This window comes from Sciurus carolinensis, chromosome 14 (assembly GCF_902686445.1).
Source record: "Sciurus carolinensis chromosome 14, mSciCar1.2, whole genome shotgun sequence".
Taxonomy (NCBI): domain Eukaryota; kingdom Metazoa; phylum Chordata; class Mammalia; order Rodentia; family Sciuridae; genus Sciurus; species Sciurus carolinensis.
The window spans coordinates 78,447,123-78,473,025 of record NC_062226.1 but is presented as its reverse complement, the minus strand read 5'-3'; the positions used below and the strand labels follow the sequence as shown (position 1 = coordinate 78,473,025).

General features: G+C 38.7%; 1 protein-coding gene across 1 annotated transcript in view; it reads left to right on the top strand.

Moving 5' to 3' along the window:
* Gnaq (G protein subunit alpha q) overlaps nt 1-25,903 on the top strand; it is a 281,187-nt gene that overhangs the window by 157,456 nt on the left and 97,828 nt on the right. The gene's annotated exons all lie outside the window — the stretch shown is intronic.

Below are 25,903 nucleotides of genomic sequence, written 5' to 3'. Positions count from 1 at the left end.
CCAGTTGTAACATTATGTATGAATTACTGATATAATTTGCCTATGTAAAAAAAACCCGTTTCCCTATTTTGTTAAAAGAGTGAGTTAATCCACTTAATTGCTTGTTAGTAATAATGTACAAACACAACCTTTATATACACACACACACACACACACACACACACACCAATTCCATCTTTATGCAGCACATCAGTCATTTGCATATGAAATGTTCATCTCCTTTTCTCAGGGCTTTTATAGGGACTTGGCTTTTATAGGGACAATCCTAAATCACAAAACTGAGAATCTAGACACTTCTTCAGGGCCTCTAGACTTGGAGGATCACTTCAGCCTTACCATAGATCACAGCCTCTGTCTATATCAGTCAGAGAATAAACCTGCTTCTGTAGACCTTGGAATGCCTTTCTTTGTAAAGCTGCCATTGCCAAGGCCAAAACAGAAATGAAATTTAGATTACTTATTTATTCAACAAATATTTGGTAAACTAAGTACATGAACTAAACCTATTGCCAGGAATTTAGCTCTACCCCATGTTAGTTTTCTTGTTCTTTCTAACTAGAAGTTTTATTGTATGTTTATGTTAACCAATGCATGTTTAAAGTATAAGAACTAAATTAAAATGGTTTTCTGAATTTAATGCACATTTTAAAATATCTGTGGTTGCTTCTGATTGATTCACCTACATTATGGTGGTCCTCATAGCATAGCCTGTCATGACATTTGTAGCAAATGGCAGAGGACTATTCTTTTGAGTTCATTTTAGTTCAGGTAGGTAGTGGAATTGACTTCCACAGTGAAACTAAAACCTAACTTCTTTGCTCTTAAATGTCTTAATAGATGAGCATCATCAGCAATGACATTCATTTTCTTGCTTTGCTAATCACACTTATTTCTGCATATTTAGTTGTGGGATTTTTATTCCATGCCAAACATGTTCTATGTGTTTATGCAGTATAGACCTCATTTCAAAGAGGTCAAAAAGGAAAAAACAAAGATGAGATAATGAGCTCATTAACAGGTATACCAAGCAAAATCAAAATGTGGACCTGTAAATTATTCTCTGGAGAGCTGTGATTTAAAACATAGCTTGAATCTCTAGCCAAGAAGCATAAAAGCTTTACATTTTTGGTGTGTGTTTATTTTTCACAAAAGTGGACATCCCCGCTTCCCAAAAAAAAAAACCACCCAGTTCATTGGTGTTTAGGTGCTCTGTATTTATTTGTGTTTTCTGTAATTGCTTTTGGTTTCTGAATTCTAATTTTTCTCAGTTCTCCTCCATTATACCACTTTTGTCTCTCTTCTTATTTTGTTTCTTCATTTCCAATTATGTTTTCATATAAATTTCTTCACTAAGATGCCATCTGACATTCTTGTGATACAAAGCTGTAATTTCTTTTAGACTGGAACAGGGCACAATGGTCTTTTCACATGTCAGTGAAGTCATTTCTGGGACAAGAGAAATAACCAGTAACCAATAAACCATCAGCAAAGCTTTATCAAATATTCTCTCTTCCTCTTTTTTAAGTGTCCACGTTCTAGAAGGACTTATTATTCGTTCCACAGAAATGTGTCGTCTTTTTTTTCTGTTAAGCTTTTCTGTTTCACATGAAGTGCTAAACTTTGGGGTAAGTAAATTTTGCATGTTGTAATTATATTTATTTTCTCTTATAGCAGAATTGGTACTGTTATCCTGGTATACCACACCAAGCTTTCAGTTAATTCTGGACACCTTGTTCTTATGGATTACATTAGGTGCACCACTTGGGCAGAGTTGGAGTTTTGTGATTGCACTGGTTATAGCACATAGGGAGAGGGAGTAAACTTGACTTGGCCTCATTTCCTTAAAAGGCATTTGAATATTTGTTCATGAATGAGTAGGGCAGTCTAGTCTGGGGCTGAGAAAATAGAGTAAGCCTGAGCAAACCAAACCTAAAGCAACTCATGACCCGTGTCTCTGCCACTTAACTTGTGCCTAGTTTTTTCCTATGATGAATCTTCCCTTTCATTTCTTTTAATATTTCCTGATCATTTCCACAGTGCACATTTCCAGAATTTTGCTTTTAAAATCGATGTAACTTGTAATTCCTAAGAGAGTGGGGATGGGGTACCAATTCCATTAGGTCTAACTCGAAGTGATCAGTTCCTATTTCTCATGAGACAGTCTGTGTTCACTAGCCTTTGCCTCTTGAACAACCCTTTAAACACATTAATCTCTGAACTAAAAGTGGCTAAGAAAAGCAAACAAAACTGAGTACTTTTCCAGAAGTTCACTCCTTAGTCCCCTATACTGTATAGTTATGGATCTACATTTTAGAGTTATAAAAACCCACAGGATATAAGGGAGGCATGTGACCCACACAAAGTAATGGCTCTTTGTCTTTTGGTTTTAGGATAAAAATTGAAAAGAGCTTCTTCTAATCTAGGTTCAAAAATAGTTTGAACCCATAACTCATTTTTTTCCCTATAGCAATGGCTTGTCATTATCATGTCAACAGATTTCAGCACACTCTGTCCTCTTGCCTGCAGGCGCTCCTAAATTCATTTAGGTGGTTTATGTAACAGTGGAAAGATTCTTAGAAATAGGACAAAGTGGGTATAAGATAATTGCTTTTTTTTTTTTTTTTTTTTTTTTTTGATGAAACGGTGCCTTTGGTTTTTTGTAGTAATTTTACAAAGATCCTAAATTGAAATTTAATGGAATAATAGGACACACAGGAGTGGCCGTTGTTCTGTACTATACCTGGCATGCCTGTATCTGTGACCTGTGATTGTGCATATCTTAGGTTTATTTTCCCAATTGTGAATTGATCAAGAGCACTCAGGGCTTGGCCCAGAATCAAGAATCACTGTGATGCTGCTGATCAATTTGTACTGTCAGGAAGACTTTGGAGTTCTTAAAGAGAATGGCTTCCTCAGTTTGCTTTCATCACAGATGGTAATTATGCCAATACTCACCAAAGTCAGGATCTGAAAATTCATCCAGGAATGTAAATAATAACAACCACAACAATAATATACCACAAAGGCTCTTGCACTCTACTTAGTCAGTGCTGTTTATGTGCACCTATTCATCTAGGCCCCATAAGTCCCTTTGAGATAATTATTCCTATAGTCTCATTGTCAGATAAGAAGTTAGTAATATGCCCAACAGCCACACAATAGCATAACTCCAGCCAGATCTGACTTTAAACTGCTGTTGACACATTTTTTGTATGCAAAGACCCATGAGGAAAGGGGTGTATAGTGTACTCTTTTCTGTAATTTTCTTCCTCTTGACATAGTTTGGTTGAAAACAATTTTTACCCTCCTCTCTCTCTTTTCCTTTTCTCAAATATTTTCAATTTTTATAGAAAGAGAAAAGGGAAAATAGAGATGTTCTTTTCTCCATCTGTGCTGCTTGAAGGTATGTTCTACAAGAGCTGCTATTTTGCACTGTGCCTTTCCACTGATTGTCAGGGTATTCTTCAGCCTTGCTTTGTCTGATTTCTTCTTGGTAAAATGAAGATGATGTGGCCTCCATCCTGCCATCCATGTAGTAATGGGGTTGTCAAGGGCTTCCGGAACCTTAGAGAAAGTTTACTTGTAGATTCAAGGCCAGGCATATAATTGTAAATACAGAACTGAGGTTTCCTCATTAGACACTGATATACCTGAGTGACTTCAAAAGGTACTGTGTTTCAGAGGACGCAAGTAGAAGAAAGAACTCTGTGCAAGGAGTCACGTTGCCTCAAAGTGGAACAAGGATACTTCCAGGAGACATTGTGTGTGCACCTGGGTGTAAATTCACATTGCCACGAAGGACTGGAGGAGCCAGTCCTTTAAATTCTGCTGTGGGCGAAGGATTATACCTTTGGGGTGTGAAAGCAATAACCGCACGCATCCTTTTTAGCAGGTCTGGAGCCTCAGGGTCTTGGCAAGCAGAGCAGGTTGGTTGCAGGTTGTCATGGTTATTCTGCACTATCACACCCCATTCCTTTCCTCCTTGTTCGGCCTGGCACTCTGAGTGTGCAAAGACGGGACTGTCCTAACTGTGGTCAGGTGACTCAGAAACACATGGAATCTGTGACAGTGTGGGTGGGGCAGAATGGAGTGTTTTCTTCTCTGTGTGTACCGCCTAAGCACTTGGGTGTAGGCAAATCAACCCTGCCCCCTGTGTTTTGAAATTTTGGCACTTTTTCCCTTTCATGTTCTTTTCGTCAAGTGTGAACTTCTTATTCTATGTCAGCAGTTGATCCCCATTACAAATAATCTGCAGCAAAAATCTCGTTTTCCATATCCTATTGACTTTGGCACCTGCTCTGTTTACTTAAGTACTTAGTTGTTAAGAACAGGAATCTTTGCTGATTTTTACCCAGAGCTGGAGAGAAAAACTTTTAGGCCAAAAAAAAAAAAAAAACCTTCCTGTGGAACAATACTTCGAAAGGGAGGTACTGGCTCAGTTGATATCAGGGTGTTCATTGCATGAGGCTAGAAAATGATGGAGCTGAAAGAAAGGGGATCTTTGCAGCAAATAAAGTAAAGCAGGAACAATTAAAGTAAGCAGGGCAAACTTCCCATGACATGCGGCTACCATAATAACTAACCCCCAGAATGGGACAGTATAGTAAGGGGGTAGTCAAGTTGGAAACTGACAGGAGGGAGCAGGTAGGGACACAATTACTAGAGCAGAGATGCACATCAAAGTGTTGGAGAGAGAGAAAAACAAAAGCAGACCAATTAGAAGGGTGATGTTAAGACAGTCTCCCTATCATTTATCTGTTCCACTGAATTTGGGTCTTTTTTCTTGGCCTTTGGTGAGCATAAGAATGACCTCAGAGCCCAAGTTCAACTGTGCTTTCTGGGGATCCCAAGATCTTTGCTCCCCTTGTACAACTACCCAGAAAAGTGATAAAATGGCATGGATCAGAAGACTTAGTCATAGAACATTTAAAATTCCACAGTGGGGAAGGAGGCATGGCTTACATGATGGGTGTCATGTTTTGAGGGAGCTTTACCCTTCAAAACTTTAGTTGAAACTTGAAAGAAAAGTGTTTTTTAAAACTTGGGTTTTTTGTTTGTTTGTTTTGTTTTTAGGTGATACTGAGAATTGAACCCAGTGCCTCACACGTGCTAGGCAAGCGCTCTGCCACTGAGCTACAACCTCAACTAGAAAACAGTGTTTTATCTGAAAACCTGGCTCCCAATCTTTTCTTCTCAAATTGTAGTCCAGTGTGCAAGTTGACTGGGTTCTCCTCCCTCATCCTGGAAACAACCTTGTTTGATGAAATAAATACAAATGTGTAAATTCATAAAGACAGGTTTGTATGGAAAGATGGGATATGAAATCCCATGTACCTCTGAAGATCAGGGAGAGGAGGACATCTTTCTCTTCCATTAAACATTTATTGGTTATTTACAAGGCACCAAGCATTTCATTAGGAGCTGGGGAAGGGAGAAAAGTATGGTTCTTGTACCAAGGAGCTCATGTACCACATGTGGCATAGATACGCGGGTGGAGGTCCCCTGTGTGCTATGGGAGTGAAGAGATGCAAGTTATCGTGGGGGAAGGGGCACAGAGAAGGCCAGTAAGGGCTTCAGAGGGGGTAGGCATTTTGAGTTGGTTTGAGAAGGGCACACAGCAGTTTTTACAGATGGATAGGGCATGCAAGGCAGAGAACCTTAGGAGAAAGTGTGGAGGCCTGAATGGGCTTGCCGGTTTGGAGAATTGAACCGAAGTCCAAGTGGCTAAGATTAGAGAGCCAGGGAAGTGAGGAGACTGGAAAGTTCTACAGGGTTCTGATCAGAAACACTTGTCCTATGGATTGTGGGGAGCTGTGGGTGAGTTTTAGGCAGGCAGTGGTGTGACTGGCTTTATGCTGACTAGAAATAATCCTGTAGCAGAGGGGAACATAGATTTGAGAGAGAACTTCTTTATTGCAAGAAGATAATTACAGAAGCTGTTGCTGTAGCACAAACAGGAAAGAATGAGTTCTGGATTCAAGGCTGGAGAGAGGAGATGGAGAGAAGGGAATAATGAGAGATGAAAGGGCAATCAGATAATAAGTGTTGACTAACTGGAAGTGGGGGCTACTGGAGTTAGAAAGGACTCAAGATTGTTCAGTTCTGGCAGAAGTGATTTCACAAATGAGGCATCATTGGCTCTGACAGATACAACGGGAAGAAGACCAGCTTTATGGAGTAGGGGAGGCAGATGAGGAATGTGTTAGGACCTGTTGGGATAGACGGTGCCTGTGGCCATCAGGTTTAACAGACATTTGGCAGTCCTGGCTGCTACTGAGGTGAAAAGCCTGACTGGAAATGTAAGGCACTGTTGATGTTACAGAATAAGGAGAAAGTAGTATCAGCAAATCACAGAAAAACACAGTTTTAGACAGAGTGGCAGTGTCATCAAGCACTGCAGAGAAGGCTAGTGAGAAAAGAATTGATATGGGGCCATTGCATCTGATTATCGTAAGCCAGCTCTTGCCCTGTGGAATTTCTCTGGAGATGGAAGATAAATTGTAACAGTAAGGTGTGGGAAATAGTTGAAAAGCCAGAGTGCAGCACCATTTCCATTCAGTTACTCTGGAAGAAGGGAAAGCGCTGGCAGGTAGGGGATCTGTGGAATCAGGGTTAAACCAAGGTTTTATTTAAGTACTCCACGTGGCTATTAATTGAACACTCAGCCCACCCCAATATCAAGACTGTGATTGTGGCTTAGGAGAAGTGGTACGTTAGGAAGTATAAAAGATCTTGGATAAAGACTATGCATATTTCTATTTTTTAAGTAGTTTTAGGATGTTTGTTTTGAGCTTTGTGTTTTAATTCACCCATCTCTGCAGTGAGATATTATGTTCCTTTCTGGAAAACCCTTGGGAGTCATCAGTCATCCTCTTGTACAGTTAAATAAGTGAGGTCCTTTGCTGTCGGATAGAGAAAGCTGGATGTGGGGGGGGTGCTATTCTGTGACTCACAGTTCTCATTCACGGCGTGTTGAGCAATGCTCTTGGTACTTGTGCCTAATAAAGCATGCTGAGGATGTTGTCACCGAGCTTGAATTCTCCTCAATGGGGCTGGATTCTGTCACCACACATTCCTTTTCATGCCATGCTGAGATACTTCTCAATGAAACATTGTCTTCTTTTCCTTTATGATGTGGAGATCGGTGTCTTCTCTAACATATCATTGCATTTAGCTGACGAATATTTATCTCTGGTCCCAAGTTGAATTTTTAATGTGATTAGAGTATTTTATATCTTTTCTTCTTCTCCCAACAAAGAACTCCCTGGAAGATTTGCCATCCCCATGCTCCATCCAGACTGCCTTAAGACAGGCCAGAAACCATCCATAGTGCAACTTGGGATGCAGGCGTTGGCTCTGGTGAGAGGCCAGTGCCACAGACTGCAGAAGGGCAAAGGCTTAACTCCCTGGATAGACTGCTTCTTGTTCCCACCACACTAATTAATTGTCATCTCAGAAGGCAGTGAGACCAGTTGTTCCGACATTGCCCTGGCCAGGCCAGCTTTGGAAGAAGTAGTGAGCTGCCAGCTTTTCTGCATTTGGCCAGGAATCTGTATCCTGGCAGTCTGTTGGGGGAAACAAGCCAATTTGGGGTTTGAAATGCTGCCTCAAAGATGCCAGCAGTGGGGTTGCTTGTTAAGAGAATTGCACCATAAGACTTTACGAAATGGCTTGACAATCCATGAGAGTGATTTGAGACCAGACATGTGAAAGTGTGCAGTTTGCTTGGGATGTAGAAGCTGCCCAATTCAAGTGGGCCCTCTAGGCCTTTGCATCTTAGCTCTTCCTTATCTATATTCTTCACTTTCAACTTGAATGAGGAGGAAGAATGTAGTGTTAATATACACGAAATCTCTGTGGAGAACATTATTAGACCATGTTGGAAAAAGAAATGTGATGAGACTTTTGGTGCTGGCTGCACAGTGACCCTAAGGAAATGGGATGTACATCGTTCAGGATGGAGACAGTAAAGCAGAAAAAAATCCCATATGTGATTTGTCTAGGGTCCTACATGACTGGTTCTCAAATCCAGGGTATTCAAGTTGGCTGTATTGCCTCATACGTATAATGACATGGGCTTCGAGGGACAGAGGCTTAAATGGGCAAACCCTTACCTAAGCTCAGGGCTGCTGCTAGCACACAGAGTGCCTTTATAATAATGAAAAAATGGCCTCCCATGACCCTGAGCAGGTACATTATACAGGGATCCGTCTTCCTGGCTAAATGGTGCACACAGCTTGTTAAACAAAATGCCAACTGGTTCTCAGGCCCCAGGGTGATGTTCACTGTATGCATCTTCACATGAGACACAGAATGCACATCCATACTTGTGGACCCACACAGATTTTTCATCCTGACAATGGCCTTGTTCACAGGAGTTGGCAACCATTTGGGCAAATCCTATTTTTAAATCTTCCCATTCTTCTTTCCCAAGCCTTTAAAAAAAAAAAAAAGTTCATCATTAAAGAACTAATTGTAAGTGCCCCACCTAAACAGTGTTCTTAAGAACCCCCCACCCCAGCCATTTTTCTCTCCCTGCATATTCTACTACCCACCCTTCCTTTTTGATATCTGTTGTAGCAAATCGTAAGGCAACACTGCCCACAGGACGTGGTCTTTAAAGGAGTCATTTCCTCTTCCATCTCCTCTGGGCCATTCCCATCGTGTTTTACGTGGCACTAGCAACAGGAAGGGACATTGAATAGCGGCGCTGAAAAGGCACTTTGTTGTTTATTTTATTACTGTGGGTTTGTCTCTGCCTAATAATTAACGTTTCCTGCTTTCTGAATTTATTTGCCAAAATATTTGCAGGACTTCAGTGAACAAATAAGGGATGTTTCTAGACATAACTGACCACTGCCTTGCAGGCTGAGCAAACTCCTGGCGGTCTGAGTCTTTTGGGATGGATTTGCTCAGGGAAAGATTATCCTAGTAAGGGAAAAACCTTCTAAATTACCAGTCTGGCATGGGTGGTATCTCAACGACTGCAGTTCCAGGAAAGCTGAAGTAGTGCAGTGCTTCTTTTAGGATAGGATGGGTCATTGTTGGGGTGATTGTTGGGGAGTGGAGAGGCTGTGGATTGTACTGGCAAAAGTCAACTCCAGTCTCATCTAAATTCCATCCTGGCAGAGTTCCTGAGCTTCAGCCCCGTTGCCTATAATATGAGATAATAACATTTGCCTATCCAGCTAAACAGAATTGTGGTTGAGGGTTAGGCAAAAGAAAATGCATGTAAAAGTGTTTTACTAAGACAGTATAAAAATGTGATTATATTAGTCTCCAAGGATGCCATTCTCCACTGGATGATCAGGTCTCATTCACTCTAGGTTAACAGGGACATGTGCTTTACTCTGCTGCATTTGAGAGAAAATAAACAGTTCAACAATCCCCTACCCCTTCCATGACAACTGTTGCCCTTCTAGCCTGCTCTCCCGGTGCCTCACACGTTGAGAGGTCTTTTCAGCTATCTGGAATTGCCCAGGATTGTTCAGACCCTTTGGATACCCATAGTATCTCACTCCTTCAGTGCCCCCACCCCTCTCTCTCGTCTTTTAATCATAATCAACCTTTCTCAACCACCTTTTTCTTCTAGCTGGGAAAAAACAACTCAAATTTCTGCAGATGAGTGTAGTGGGCTGGTAGGAGGGACTGATGAACCACTGCAGACTGGAGAGTGTGTGTCCCTTGGAAGAGACCAGCTGCTACTGACTTCAGCCAACTCTTACCCTGTGGAATTGCAGGCCCTGACTTGTCACACATTTCCTGATTTTTTTCAGGAGAAGGCTGAGGTCAGGGTTTTTAATGGGGAATTTCCCCATTTTTAATGTTGGAAGCTATTTTAGTATTTTAAAAATCATATTATACATATTGACTTGAGGCCAAATGACATGCATTTTGCTAGTGGACATCTGGTTTGTGTCTGTCTTCAGGTGACTGAACAGTTGTGACGTGTGTCCCATTTCCTGAAGGATAATACACATGCATGCACTGCCTCAGCTGGGCTGAGCATTCGCCTCCTGTCTGCTTGAATGTAGTTTTGCTTAGCCACGTTCCCCTTTCTCTGCTTATCACAGAGCTCCCACTCTAAGCACATAGCTCACCCTTTAGTTGACAGTGACATTTTTAGGACGCTCTTAATCGATGCTAGCCTTGACCTTTCTATCCCTGTGCTAGACCTCCCCCAAGGTGCCATTCACTGCCTATCCATTCCCAGTTGCTGATACCTGCAAAAGTTGTCCAGTGTCTTTGCTTCTTGCATCTTGCTGATTGTGGAGGGGTGATCATGAGACTTCGAGAGAAAACTGAATTCAAGCCTTATATACGCAGTGACTGTGAAATTATGCTCCTTCAAGTTACTGGGGGTTCATTTGAGCACATAATCCTACTAAAAAAAAAAAAAGTAGCTACAAAAGGACTCAGTACTCTTTTGTGATGTATTCTGTGTGTATTTATTGCCTTAACGTAATTTCTTCTCTATACTTTATGTAGAAAGAAATTTCTATTATTTCATCTCAAGTTTATAAACACTTGCCTGTTACCTCACTTCATTCCCTTTGTTTCATGGTTTTTCTTTGTAGTATTTCTGAAAACTCAAAAGTTTTCTCATTTTTATCTTACATATTAAAAATTAGTGAATTTGGCTGGTTATGGTGGCCCTCACCTGTTCTCTCAGTGGCTCAGGAGGCTGAGGCAAGAGGATTGTGAGTTCAAAGCCAGCCTCAGCAAATTAGTGAGGTCCTAAGCAACTCAGCGAGACCCTGTCTATAAATAAAATGCAAAAAAGGGCTGGCAATGCAACTCAGTGGTTAAGTGCCTGTGGGTTCAATCCCTGGTACAAAAACAAATAAACACAAAAAAACCAAGTGAATTCAAAGATGTAAAATAACTTGCCCAGGAGCACACAATTAGCAGGTAGCGTATTGAGATTCCAGTGGGCATCTTCCATTTTTAATTTCTTCCTGTGGTTTTTGATTTTCAGAATATTAGGGATCTGCCTTTATCTTAGCTGGCTTAGGTCTAGGATGTTCAATTAGATTTTATTCTGATGTTTATTCCTGTGTGTTTGTCTCTTGTTAAAACACACATTGAATTTGCCTTGGTATTGCCCTCTCTAACGCAGGAGAGGGATCATTCTTTTAGAGGTGAAGCCCTTGGTATACTTTTAATTATCTTCTGCCAGGTGAAGGCTTAAGGGAGCCATCAGTGCAAATAATATGCAGGGGAACAGGATGTCTTGGTAACCTGAGGTTGATGTCCTTTTTCATGCCTAAGGAACCCCAAAACCTGGAATCTTTATAGTTCCCCCTTCAAGGATATGAGACTAGACCTGGGAGAGGTGCCCCTTACTATCTGGAGGAATAAAGGAGAGTAATTTGGTACCATTTGGATTTGCCAATTGAGTGTGGGCAGTACAAGAATTTTTTGAGGAAGATCCTAGTATGATAATGAAACCACACTTAAGGTGCCCCCTGAGCTATAGACTCATCTAGGCCCTCAATTAAGGATCTTAAGAAAGTGCTACAAATGGAAGTCAAGGGTTTAGGTAGCTTAAGTCTGATGAATAAACCATGGCATGACTCCATGCAGAAAACATGCCCAAGTATAGCTTTTCAAATTGTGCCAAAAAAGGAAATTACACAGTGACCTGCAGGTTCATCTGTATATATGTGTGTTTTAGGTTCCCCATTGACTTCTTTTTACTTATATGTAGAAAATCAGTTCCAGAATAAATGGTTAACCTAAGGTCAGTATGCTCTGACTTCACAAGGTAAATACACCAAACCACTGTATCCAGATCAGCATTCTTCCCACCTAGTCTTTTGCTCAGTGCCCTTTTTGTGGATTCTTATCTAGCTGGTGTTCTTCATCAACAACAAAATCATCACACAGTTATCTGGGAATCACTTTGATGGACTCTCTATGAAGAATAAAGATAAAAATATCTTTCAAGGGACTTCCCCTCCCTGCTCTGCAAAGGCTGCAAGAGTACCTTAACACTTTTCTCACTCATTCACTCAGTCCCAGCCTCCATGGCCTTGCTGTCCCTGCAACAATTTAGCTTCCTTTCCACCTAATATTCTTGACTGTCTGGAACTGTCTTCCCTTAGATATCTACATGGCCCATTCTTCCACCTCCTTCATGAGGGAGGAAAGCAGACCAGAAAGAAGATGGGGGAGATAATCTCATCTTGTTTCATATGCTACATTGTTGTGTAAGGATGGGTTGTACTGATCTTCGATAATGAACCTACCCTTAGTAAAATATAGTTTTTAAAAACTCAAATTATATTGTTAAAGTGGTAGTAGTATGTTAAGGGAAAATACAGAGAAACCACACATACTTTTTGTTTGTTTTCCTTCTGCATATTTCTTTCTGCAGATATCCATAGTAAACGTTTTGAACCCCAAAGACTTTGCTGTCATTTGAACCCATTCAGTAGGTGTGAAGGGACTGGTACAGCAGTATTTATTGGTATTGCTCTAAGTTAATATGGTGTCTATGTTTGCATTGAGCTTACATCTAGCATTTCTAGGACCTTGGCAGAAGGCACACATACCCATCAGAACCTTGCAGAAGATGTAGACTACTTCAGGAGTCCAAAAACCAGTGTAGCTTAGGCCATTTGCCTGGAGGTCTCTGCTGCCACAGAAAGGCTGTCCTACTAAGACAGAGAATCCCAAGGCCTTAGAGGGGCAGCCTGTGGGGAACCATGTGAATGTCCTAGTGCCTCAGCACCACTGACCTTGGAAAGCATTCTATAAATGGGGACAACACATATTTTTTAACTTTTCTGTCTCTCCAGGCAGTCTTTAACAAAGCATCTCTAAGATACAGCAAGTAGAAATCAGAATTATGAAATCCTATTTTTTCTAAAACAAAGTCCATTTCTATCCTCAAATACTAAACAGAATTTTTTCTACCAGACATACCACTAACACGTCTAAACTGGTTTTGATGAGAATTAGACTCATTTTCTTAGCCAAGGAATGTTGTTTGTTGAGTCTGTCCCCTTCTGCTTACACTGTACCTTTGGGATTGATCAGGTCTTACAGAGGAAACTCAAACTTCAGAGAAACTGAAACTTGTTGGATTTCGTTCAGCTTTCCTCACTATGGTTAGAGAGCCTGCAGTCCTGACTGTACCTCTGTCCTAGTACAAGTTGAACCATCAGGGCTAGAGTTGAGGAAGCCAGAACAGGCTGGGGGATTTTGCAGCTCTGATGATACCATTCTGCAAAAGGAAAGACAGTAAGGAGCTCAACTTAATGTAATTTCTTGTGGGAGAGAATTCCCCCAGGGGATGTGATTTATTGAAAAACTAAACTTCCAGGCCACAAAGTCCTTAAATGATTGTTAAGCTATACATCTGCAGATAAGTAAAAAGACTAGACTCATTGTTAATAATTCGGCATATATTACACAAAACTCCCTTATAAACAAAACTGAAGCCATGGTTTTGGGCAGTAGAGGGCACTCCCAACTTGAAAACGGAAATAGAATAGCTTTGCCTCCCCAAGAAACCACTGAGCATTCCTACCAAGAACCTGCTAATGATTTGGTTTCTCCATGTTTTCAAAAATGAAACGTCAGTATTAAGGATGGTGCCTGGTCAGAGTATTTCATGTAATGAAGGTCTTATATCAGAAAACTTTACCAATGCCAAACTCTAATGTCAAACTCTCTTTTAAAAAGATGGCATAATTTACATATTGTTTCACTTACTAATTTATGTGTTTAACTATTTATAATAACCAAACAATTTATCAAGGATGAAATCTTGATAAATCTACAAAAAATAATAAACAATAATTATTATAGAGACCATTTATATAAAAATTCTAGGATGCAACTAAGCTGGAGGCAAAGAGGGAAAAGGAACATTAGAATAAAATGTAATGCCTACTCTGAAAAATATACCCAAAAGGAACATTTATACCAAATTGCAGTGATTTTACCCAATTTATTGTGTGAAAATTGCAGAATGATGATTGTTCCATTGCCAATCATTTCTCTGTGACCATGCTGTTTAAAATATATGCTGAGAGCTTTGGACTTTTTTTTCCTCCCATTTGCCCTCACAGGAAATGTCAATGCAAAATTTGACTCCAGTGTGAGATGCTGGATAATTTTTTATTTAAATGCTCCCAATATCTATTTTTAATGCTACTCTCTCACCACAAAGCAGTTAAGAAAGGTTCTGTGTGTTATGTGTACAGAGTTTTTTTTTTTTTTTTTTTCTTCTATAGGTCAGCATAAACTCCCATGGAGGCTGAAAATATTATTGGAAATTGTTTTTGTGTGTGTCTGTGCTTCGATCTGATTTGGTTGGGCTAAGTTTTTTTTTAAAAACATGCTTGCATGAGTCAGAATGTCTGGGGTCCACATGTAGTAGCACGGGCTCCTCTACCACCATTAGGGGTGCTGTTACTTCCACCACTCTTCACAGTGCTCAGGAGTAACCAGTTTGGCCTGCTTTCCCTGCCTGCCTCCCTATTCCTTTCTCCACAGGGAAAAGAAGAATATAATTGTGACCTTAGGCTCAAAGACAAAGGAATTTCCCTTGCCAAGTTCTTTGCCTCTTCACCTCTTCCGTCAAGGTAGCACATTTTCATGACCTAGACTGTAAAATCAATAGTAGAAGACTGATAATTCACCTACTTAGTCTTTCCCTTTTTGTTTTAAAATAAGTGAATCAAGCATAAAACTATAGATAACATAGAAAAGTTTTTTTGTTTTTTTTTTCTTCCGTGGTGCTGGGGATTGAACCTAGAGCCTGTGCATGTGAGGCAAGCACTCTACCAACTAAGCTATATCCCCAGCCCCTAACATAGAAAAGTTATTAATCAAATTCACTTACCTGTACCAAACACCCAATCCAAGAATGAGAGCAGAAATAATATCTTGCATCAACCTACATGTTAATCTATTCATTGTATTTTTTGCAGGAGGTAATGTTTGATTTAGAAGTACATTACTTCTTTTATATCACCAGACTGTGTTTTAAAAAACTCATTATTCAGTCAGCCAATTACTGAGTGCATTGTGCATCCAAAATGGCAGAGAAAGAAATTTAACATTTTCTTAAAAAATGAAACATGGACTAATTAAGCATTTGCAGAGAAAAATGTCCAGGTTCCCAGACAGGAAAAATGAATTAAAGATGAATCACTGAGTCATTTGCAAAGGTTATGCTCTTCAGTTACTGCTGAAGAAAATAAAACAGACAGTCAATAGTTGAACTTGGCCTTCTCACAAATCTTAGAAGTGTTAAAAAAAAAACAAAAAAACAGCTCTCTTCCATCATAACTTGGGCATAGACATGCTATAGTATTAGGGAAGGCATTGGGGGTTAATCTTCTAATTAAATACATAGTTATTTGTATTTTTCAGCCTTCTTATTGCAAGATTGAGAATTAACATTTAAGTTTTTAACACGTTCTTGAGTAAGTTAGTTCTTTCGTAGTAGAAAACCAGTGCCATACACTGAAATCTAACCAGATGTTCTCCATGTCACGTAGTTTTGCCATCAAAACTGAACCTCCCAGCGAACGTCTGGTTCTCTTTCATTCATGGAGCTTCATTCAAGTTATGGCACAAAGGATGTTTCAAAGCAGGTGTCAATCATGTGAGCCTAGCACTAGGTCCATGGCAGTCCCTGGAGGATTTTAGTACTTTAGGGTATCACATGGTGGTAAGTGAAATGTGATCCTTTCTGGGAAACCTGTACAAGTTGAACATTCCTACTCCAAAAATTTGAAATCCAAAGTGCTCCAAACTCTGAAACTTTTTGAGTGCTGATATGGTGCCACAAGTACATACTTCTATGCCATGAAACTCTGTTGCATGCACAAAATTATTTTAAAAATTTTATAAAATTGCCTTCGGGCAATGTATATAAGACATAAATGAATTTCATGTTTAGATTTGGGTTCAACCCTACATTATCTCATTATGTAGATGCAAATAACTTGAAAATCCAAAAATCTGAAACACTTATTGGTCTCAAGAAGTTTCAGATAAGGGATACTCAAACTGCATTTGAAGTCAAATAAAATAGGGAGTCCTAAACCAAGTTTAGCCTGAGTATCAAGGCTGTAATTTGAAATATCAAATTCCTTCCCCTTCTGTCTCTAGTATGCTCAGTTCAGGACTTTGGATACCTGGTAGCTAACTCTCTCTGGATAAAATTAAGAAGTGAAGTGAAAGAGCAGAAATTGTATCAGCTGCTATAATTTGAATGTTGAATGTCTCCAGAAATCAGACTTGGTCCTCAGGTTGACACTATTGGGAGGTAGTAAAACCTTTGAGAGGTGGAAACTATGAGGAGATCCTTGGGTCATGGGAGTGCACCCTTAAAGGACCTGTGGAATCCCAGTTGCTTCCTCTTGCCTTCCTTTGCTTCCCAATGATGAGGTGAATGCTTTTGGTCACCACATGTTCCCACCATGATGGGTTACCTCACTATAGGCCCAGAGCAACGGGACCAATCTGTCATGGACTAGAATCTCCAGAGTGAGCCAAAATAAACATTTCTCTCTTTAAAAATTGAGTATCTCAGGTATTTTATTATGGTGAAAAGAAACCAACATATCAACCCTTCTTTATCTTAGTCCCAAACAAGCTGATGAGGGATTGTTTGAAATAAGATATTTTGGGATGACTGCCCCCCTTTTACTGTAATAATAAAGACTCTTGATGAGGTGTTACAGGTCCTTGTCTAATCTCTAGTTTTGGATAACACATGGTTCAGAAGTCACCTATTATTAATGGGCCACTGTGTAATTTCAGTATACACACCTGCCCTTGTCTCTCTTCCTTTCCCCTCCTCTCCCCCACCCCTTCTCTTTCCTACCCTTCCATCTCCCTGAAACCTTCCTTCCCCACTCCCACTCTCTTAAATGGCATCTGGTTATGTTGCCCAGGCTGCTCTGGAAATACTATTCTCAAGGGATTCCTGAGTCCTGGGATATAGGTGGATATTACTGCACCTGGCTTAGTCCACACGACTGATGGAGTCAGCTCTTGGAAACTGAAGCTTTCTTTTATAGAGCTTTTGTTTCCCTTCAGAGTCACAAGTACTATCTAGAAATCATCTGTTCAGAATTTCCATTTAAAGTGTTAGCTATGCCCCGGTGAAAATTTGGGGGGCTGTATTTTCAACTTGTACATTTATTTTTAAATTGCATGAGTAATACAGTTCCTTATGGATAAATCAGAAAATACGGTGAATTATCAACTTAAAAAGTAAAAGTCACCCAATAGTCCACTGAGTATAATCACTGTTTTTTTTAATTTACTTTTAACTGTTGTACAAAAATTGTACACATGCCAATGGAGTAACATAAGATGCTTTTATACATGTATATATTGTATAATGTTCAAATCAGGTTAAGTAAATTTACCATTTATTTATGGGGAAATTTAAAAAATCTTTGCTTCTAGCCTTTTGAAACATACAGTACATTATTGTCAGTTGTCACCCTGCTTGCTATGCAGTCACGCAACGGGACTTCTCTGTTGTAAGTGTTAACTTAGTGCCCATAGACTAAACTTTCCCCTTCCCTTCCTCCCTTCCTCTCTCTGGCCTCCAGTATCTACCTTTTCTACTTTCAACTTCTATGAATTCAACCTTTTTAGATTCCACATATGAGCGAGATCATGTGGCACTTGTGTTTCTGTACCTGACTTATTTCACTTAACATAATGATCTCCAGTTCTTTGCACGTTGCTGTAAAGGACAGGATTTCATTCTTTTTGTATGGCTAATGATTAGTTCATTGTGCACATGTACCGTGTTTTCTTCAGCCATTCATCAGTTGATTCACCTGCGTGCTCACATTTGTTGGCTATTGGGAATAGTGTTGCAGAGAACCTGGGAGTGCAGATGTCTCATCTACATATTGATTTATGTTTTCTTTTCTTTTTCCTTTTTTTGATATATACCCAGTAGCTGGATCACCTGGTAGTTCTATTTTCAATTTTTTTGAGCAACCTCCATACTGTTTTCTATAATGGCTGTTGTAAGTTATATTTGCACCAGCAGTATACAAGAGTTCCCTTTTCTTCACATCTTTGTCAGCACATCTTTAGTCTTTTTGGGTTAGCCATTTTTCCTGGGGTGAAGCAATATCACCTTGTGATTTTTGATTTGCATTTCCCTTATAATTATTGATGTTTGAACATTTTTATATATGTATATTTATTTGTATTGCTCATTTTTTAATGTTTTTTTTTTTCTTTTGGATTTATGAATTGCCTTATGTATACTGGATTATCAACCCCTTGTCACACGTATAGTTGGCAAATATATCAATATATCCTCCTGTTCTTCAGGTTGTCTCTTCACTCCGTTGATTGTTTCTTTTGCTACAATAGAAACCTTTTAGTTTGATGTAATTGCATTTGTCTGTTTTAGCTTTTGTTTCCTATGCTTTTAAGGTCTTCAAAGTACATTTGCCCATTTCAATGTCCTAAAGTGTTTCCCTTGTGTTTTCTTCTGGTAGTTTTGATTTTGTTTTAACTTTCAATTTATTTTGGGTTGATTTTTGTAAGTGGTGAGAGGTGGGGTCTAGTTTCATTTTTTCTATATGTACTATCTAATTTTCTCAGAACCACTACTGAAGAAACTGAACTTTCCTCAGTGCATGTTCTTAGCACTTTTGTTGAGAATCACTTGACCACAGGTGCATGGATTGACTTCTTGGCCCTCTCTCCTGTTTCATTCATTGTGTGTATCTTCATGTCAATACCATAGTATTTGGAAGCTTTTGAAGTATCTTTTAAAGTAGTGTAATGCCTCTTCCTTTATTCCTTTTCTTTTTGCTCAAGAAAACTTTTACTATTTTTACATCATCAAGATAAGTATTAACAGTGGATTCTGTAAATATGATTTCTGTATTTTAATTTTACCGATATAAGATTTATAAGTAGTTTAAATAGTTTGGAAGTAATATCTTATATAAACTAAATATGGTAGATTATATTTCAGTACATACTTCTGTATTTAATAGAGTGTACTAGTAGTTCTTTTCTGAATTTGAAGTTAATTACACATCTTGTAATTTTTGTTTTTGTTTTGAGCATGGTGGATACCCTCCTGCCTATTGAGAATCTTTGGTGAGTTCCCTCCTGACTTTGCACACTGATCCAATGTCTTCTGGCATTGATAGTTAGAAGACAAGCCAATGATATTTCTATCCCCATAACCTGTCTTGCTTTTGCTATCTTGAGGTTTGGTGTATAATTTGTAAGAAGAAATGAAACGTTGTTTCATACAGAATTTTATTGTCTGAACACTGATGTTTTCCTGACTCTAAAGAATCTACATAAAAGTCCACTACTAAGAAATCTTCATCTGTCTTGGGGATTAGGAAATGAAGGTTTTTAGAGAGAAAATGTAGGGAAAGGTTTGCAGGTATAATTTACCACACCTGATAGCTTTTGTTCATTTCATATCTTCAACCATAGTTCTCCAAATACACTTGCCTAGATTGATTATTTTGGCTATAAGTTTATAATAGTAGATGTTCAGATCTCAGATTTATTTTTTTCCTTTCATTTCATTTTCTTTTTGTAATACCTTAAAAATTGTCTTACTAGGAAGCCTATTTTGCAGTCACTTATGGAAATATTCTCACTATGCCAAGAACCAGGAATTAACACCTTCAGCTTCTTCATCAGAAATACATACATAGGGCTGGGGATGTAGTTCAGTGGTAGAAGGCATGCTTAGCATGCTCAAGATCCTGGGTTAAATCCCTAGCACCAAAACCAAAACAAAACAAAACAACATACATAAATAATTTTGCTCCATAAATTTGTCTCCATGATTAGTTTATCAGGTGCTTTGGAGCCAGACTTTCTGGATTGAATCTCAGTTCTACCAATTTGTAAGCTGATTGACCTTCAACAAGTTATTTAACAGTCCTTTCTCTACCTTCAGTTTTCTGAGCTTAAAGGGGGCTAGTAATAGTACCTGCCTTATATTTTTATTGTAAACATAAAATGGTTTTCTATATCAAGTGATTATAAATATGTCTGCCTGGCACATAGTCCATCCTTAATCAGAGATACTATTTTTTGTCCTTAATATGTATGGGTGGAGGGTATATCTTTATAATATTTTTATCTACTTTGATTCAGAGTGGCACTATAAGATTATATTCCTATCCTAGGATTTTAAATCTTCAGATTTAAAGTATTCAATTTATTTTCCTCCCTAGCCATTTCTAGTCTGAAGAGTTACTTGTGACTATGTAAATATGTAGTTGATATTTGGGTTTATTTTTGGTAGAAGTTTGTTACTGAACTGAAACGGGAACCATATCACTCTGTAATGTTATCTTGCTAATCTGAATCTGAAAACTCAAACAACCAGTATGAAGACAGAACTTGCCTGTGTAGTTACCTTAAAACTCAAATCAGTTCAGGCCTGGGGATGTGGCTCAGTGGTGAAGGGCTTTCCCTGGCAGGCATGAGGCCCTGGGTTCTATCACCAGCACCCCCAAAAAACAAAAACAAAACAAAACAAAAAACCTAAAAAAACCCTCATTTGGTTCAAGTAGATCTTCACTGTGGTTACGCCCTTATCAGATTTTTATAGCAACAGCAAAAGGTAGATTGAATGTGTGTATGGTGTTTGTCTATTCTGAGGACTCTCCTTACAACCAGGTACACAGGAAGAAAAATCTTAATCATGTAAAAATGTTGAAAGCTACTACCTTTCCAGTACCTGCAGACATCTCTTTGCTCTTGCCAACATCTATACCAGAAATTTTACTGCCTTGGGATGTTTTAAATAACTGTAGCCCAGGCTTTGTCCTCAGAGTAAAATTTACAGTTGTTTCTAAAATCAACTAGGGTTGCAGAACATGGTGCATTAAATTTGACTAATTATATTGATAGATCTCAGCAGTGTTCTGTTTTTAAAAAAAAAAATAGATGGAGTCATGGTGAATTTGAAAGAAGAGTCCCCAATTTTAAAAATTCTTTACCAAACAAAAAGCATCCAAGCAGTAAAATCTCAGTTGAAGTTGACGTAAAGATATAAAATCTTACCTACTGGGAATTATAAACCTAAACAAATGAATAAAGAAAGCAATGCACCACTTTCATTTAAAGTTCTTATCGTAATCTCTCAGTAGCCAGTGTTTCTTGAAAATGGTTTCAAACCACAGGAGAACCAAGTAAGGAAGTGCATGTTAGAACTGAGGAACTTTAAGGGCTAAGACAAAAATTTCAAACTGCTCTATTTCAGCAGGTACAAATGTGTAGTTGTTGTGTGACACCAAGTCATTATTGTACCATGGTTTTTACTTATTTTCTATTTTAACACAGTGATAAATTTTAACATGCAACTTCAAAAACTGATCATATTTATTGATACCCAATATCCATGTTGTAAGTATAGTATTATGTATTTTAAAATGATTTTTTTCTCTGTGATCAAAAATCCTAACCCCGTTTTCCATGTGGTTTTAATTTTTTTATAATGTAGGAATTTTGGAAACTGTCTTTGCCTAGATGTTGGAAGAAAATATTTTTTTCTAGAACAGCCAAGTCTCTCATACTTTAGCTATTGGATCAGCTTTTCCTGTGTAGAAACTCTTTCTACAAAAGAAAGCATGGCAATGCAGGGATTTACATGAGGCATTTGAAGTTTGCCTTATTGAGCACTTTACCGGGTTAGTAGTCAGATGCTGGATTGAAAATAAGTGTATGGATGTCCAGACTCAGTGCAGAAAGAGGAAGTGGAGCTTGCTTGCTTTCTTGGTCTCCAAGGCCATTGTTAATGCAGGATGTTACAGGAAACCTCTCTGTTCCTAATTTGTCTTCAGCATAGCATTCAAGAAAGTGGACACCGAGCCTAGAATATCATACATTTATCTTTTCAAGATCAGTTTCAGTTTCACCTCTATACATGGCCACAGGCAGAGGTATGAAGCACAGAACCCTGGAAAGCAAGACCTTTTCCCAAACATCCCCTAGAGTGACTGGATATCAATCCACCAGTTGCTTACTTTGTACTTCTGAGCCAGATAGGTCCCTGAAACATAGGCATTCAACCCAACTAAAGGAGTTTCCACTGAGCATTGAACTGCCCAAGGGAGAGAGGGTACTAGCCTTCAGAGAAAGTTAGCTAAGAAATACTAATTTAAAAAATAAAATAAAATAAGAATAGCACCAGGCAGTATATAATTAGCTGTTCTTTTGTGTAGCACATGCTGGAAATGCATCTTGGAGTCAGAGAAGTCTCTGTGAGCTGGTTTAGTTGGCCCCTTTCCTGCAGGCCTGTACTTTGTCTGGGCAGTGCCTTCATGTCCAATAGAAAAGGCCAAGCCATGAGTGGACCCAGCCTGTGCATGCCTGGCCAGCAGCCAGGATTTCAGTCCCTGTTCCCCTAGACTGAGGGCCATGTGCAGTGAATAACCTGACAACTATAGAAGGTGATCTCATTCCCCTCCTTTCCTTCTCTGAGGCATCTGGGATTTAAGTTTTGAAGTGAACACGTGAATAGCTCCCAGGAAGATTTACATATATCCCCAGCATATGCGTTTTTGGGACACTATTGAATTGAACCTTTCTTTGACATGTTCTTCTCCAGTTCCTTCTGTCTATTTTTTTTCATAAACATCTTTCTAACTATTTGCTTCTCAGTACCTTTTAATGTGCCAATCATATAGCACTATGACCATTATAGGTGCTTAGAAGATGTTAAATGGAATAAAGTATTTCACACATAATATACCATAGATGATAGGGGGATTAATATTAGAGGAAAAATACTTAATAAGTCTGGGAAATACACTGTCAACATGAAGAAGATGATTACCTACCTGTTATCCTAGGTTTGAGTACTCTCAAAATCATGTTTCAGGGGTTTCTTTGGTCCTTTTCTGAATATACATTTAAAGTTAACTTTATAGATGCTGTGTTTTCTCACTTAACCCAGACAGAGTACTATGCTGCCATATACTTTGGCTGCAGGCATCTCCTGCCTGAATCCCCTTCCTGGTGTGCCATGTCAGTTTTTTCTTACCAGTTGTATAGTACCTTAGCATGGTATGCACAGCTCTGCAGAGCCGGATATTCAGTCTGTATCATAACTTTCAATCACATCACTTTATGAATAACTGAATCAAGAACTTTATGCCTGGACATCTGATTTAAGGAACATTAAAATATACTAGTAGGCAAAACAGTCTGGATTTACTTGGTTCATTTTTCAATTCCTCCCTGTTACAAATCAGCAAGCAGGCAGCAAAAGACACTCTCAATAAAATGAGTAGAACAGTTGTATGTGAGGGATGCAGCATGGAGAATATTGAGAATCATGAGATTTAATTTTTGTCTGAATTTTAATTCAGGTTGTTGTGCCCCATGTTGAGAATTAGAGAAACATTAGAGGAGAAAGAAAAGAATAGAAAGGAAAAGAAAAATAGAGTACTCCAAAGGTTGCTTGGGGTGTGGGATGAGTTTAAGTTTCTGCAAAAGAATGTCTTTGACCTACATGTGCTATATTTGTACAGTTAACCCAGAGCAGAGGCACCTCAGGTGAGGGGAACACGTGATATTGAGCCAGTGGAGGATTCTTCTGCTACTTAATCCATTCTGAGAGATGAACCGGCGAGGGCAATTACACACAACTAGTTTAGGTCACACGAGACCCTGACACTCTTAGGAAACTGAAGAGAAGGTGTATGAATACATAAAAATGTTCATGAATACTTATTGCCAGTAGCTCATCCATTTCCTTAAGATTTGCTTTTCAGGGTAAGGTTTCACAAAAGCAGGAACAGTGTTTCTGGGATCAGATAGGCTGTAATCTATGTATACCAGTTTCTGTTATATCACATTCTTTTCCCATAGGCACAGTATTAAGATGTTTAGTGTAAATCAGCAACAAAGCCAAATATTAATACATAGAGTATGAAACACAGAACTCTTAACACAGTGCATGTGGGTGTCTTCTGGTGCTCAGAACACTGTCTAGTAGTTTTCCATTGTACTATATTTAACTGAGGCTTTTTATAATACTGTAATACCAATTAATAATTGTTCCACTTCCTGATGGCTGGCATCATTGATGTATCAGAAAACATCAGTAATATGAGTGGTGATTTTTTAATGTTACATTAGTGGAGGTAGATTCTGCTATAATATTGCTGATATTGTACAGGTTTTGTACTAAATATATTGACTGTTTCTCCCCACCTCTCCCTCTCTCTCTCCCTCTCTCCTTCTTCACCCCACCCCATCTTGCGGTACTAGGATTGAACCTAGGGGCACTTCACCACTGAGCTGCATTCCTAGCTCTGTTTATTTTTTTACTTTGAGACAGGGTCTTCCTACATTGCTGAGGCTAGCCTCAAACTTCAGATACTCCTGCCTCAGCCTGCTGAGTTGCTGGGATTACAGATGTGAAAATAGTGCCTTTTAGCAGTGTCTGTTGAGCACTGTCATATAAAAATCATACTGTTAGAGAGGCCTGAGGAGAAGGAAAATGTGAAGCTTAATCTTTCCCCAGGTTCTCTCAGTTGTTGAAATGTATACTTGATTACTAGAGCAAGTCATGCTTTATCAAATCTTTATTCTTTATCTTCAAACAAATCCTCATTAGAATTTCAACAAAGAGTCTTCATAGTTCTCTCTAAGACAGAATTTCCAATTTTTCTTCACTTCTCCTTTGTACACTGTTAACCCTGTTGGTAATCAGACATAAGCAGTGCAAACATTCTCTCCTCTCTGTGCCAGTTTCTGATTTGGGGTGGCATACTACTCCAAATAGTCCCCAAGGTAGAATGTATGGTCCAAGCTTTTCTTTTCTTTTTTTTTTTTTTAAATCATGCACCCATCCATAAAATTATTTTGACTTTTAAAAAACTTCTGCTTGATAAAATTTTTGAGTCCTTTGTGATATAAAATATTTTACTGTTTTAAAAAAATTGTATTCTTTGTGACAGCAATCCAGTGATTCTTAGGTCAGTTTAAGTTAGTACTTATTTTTAACCTAAATAAAAGAACATTACACAAAATATTTAGCTGTAAAGGAACATGTAGGAAGTAACCACATCATTGGCTATGCTTACTAAATTGTGATACTTATTTTCAGTTCTGTCACCAATTCACAGGTGTTTAATTGAAACTTTGCTAGTATATTTCCATCTTGGCTGATGTCAGTTAGCTGTTAATTCAACTAATTAAAAGCTGTTACATTTTTCATGTTTGGCAAATGGGTTAAAATCCCCACTGAAACTTTTTCCTAAAAGATTTATGTCGTAAGACTTTAGCTTACACTTAGATTTTTTCCCCCAGTAGCTTTCAATAACTTTGACAGCAAAATCACATCAGGAGGAAACATTTCCAAGTATCCATTTTCAAAATGCTCTTTTCACAGCACAAGTTTGGCCTTGAAGGGATAGATTGTTTATTTTTACAAAAATCTCTTTCACATAGTTTGCTTGTTTAACTTCCTTTCTACACACACACACACACACATACACATCAGCATATTTGTAAAGCATGCCATTTTATAAAAGAAAAATGTGTATTTATCTTTAAATTATTCAGTTCTTGCAAGTGGTTTGCATCAGATAAGAAACCTCTCAGCTTGAAATAGTTTTGTGATTATTCCTCTTATTCTAAACTGTTGTCAAGATTCTACTAAGTTAGATAATAGAATCTGTAAATTACCTGATTGAGGAAACATTAATGGAGATATTTGGCCACAAGGACTCCTTAGGAACCTCCTGTCTTTCCCTTAGAACTCAGATACCACTTGTAGCTATTAAACAGATGAGGGTGCCATTGTTATTCCACACATTAAATAGAACAAAATTTGTTCTCTCATTTGCAAATTAAACACACAGATTTTGATGGGTTCTTCCTGCATCCCATGGATGGT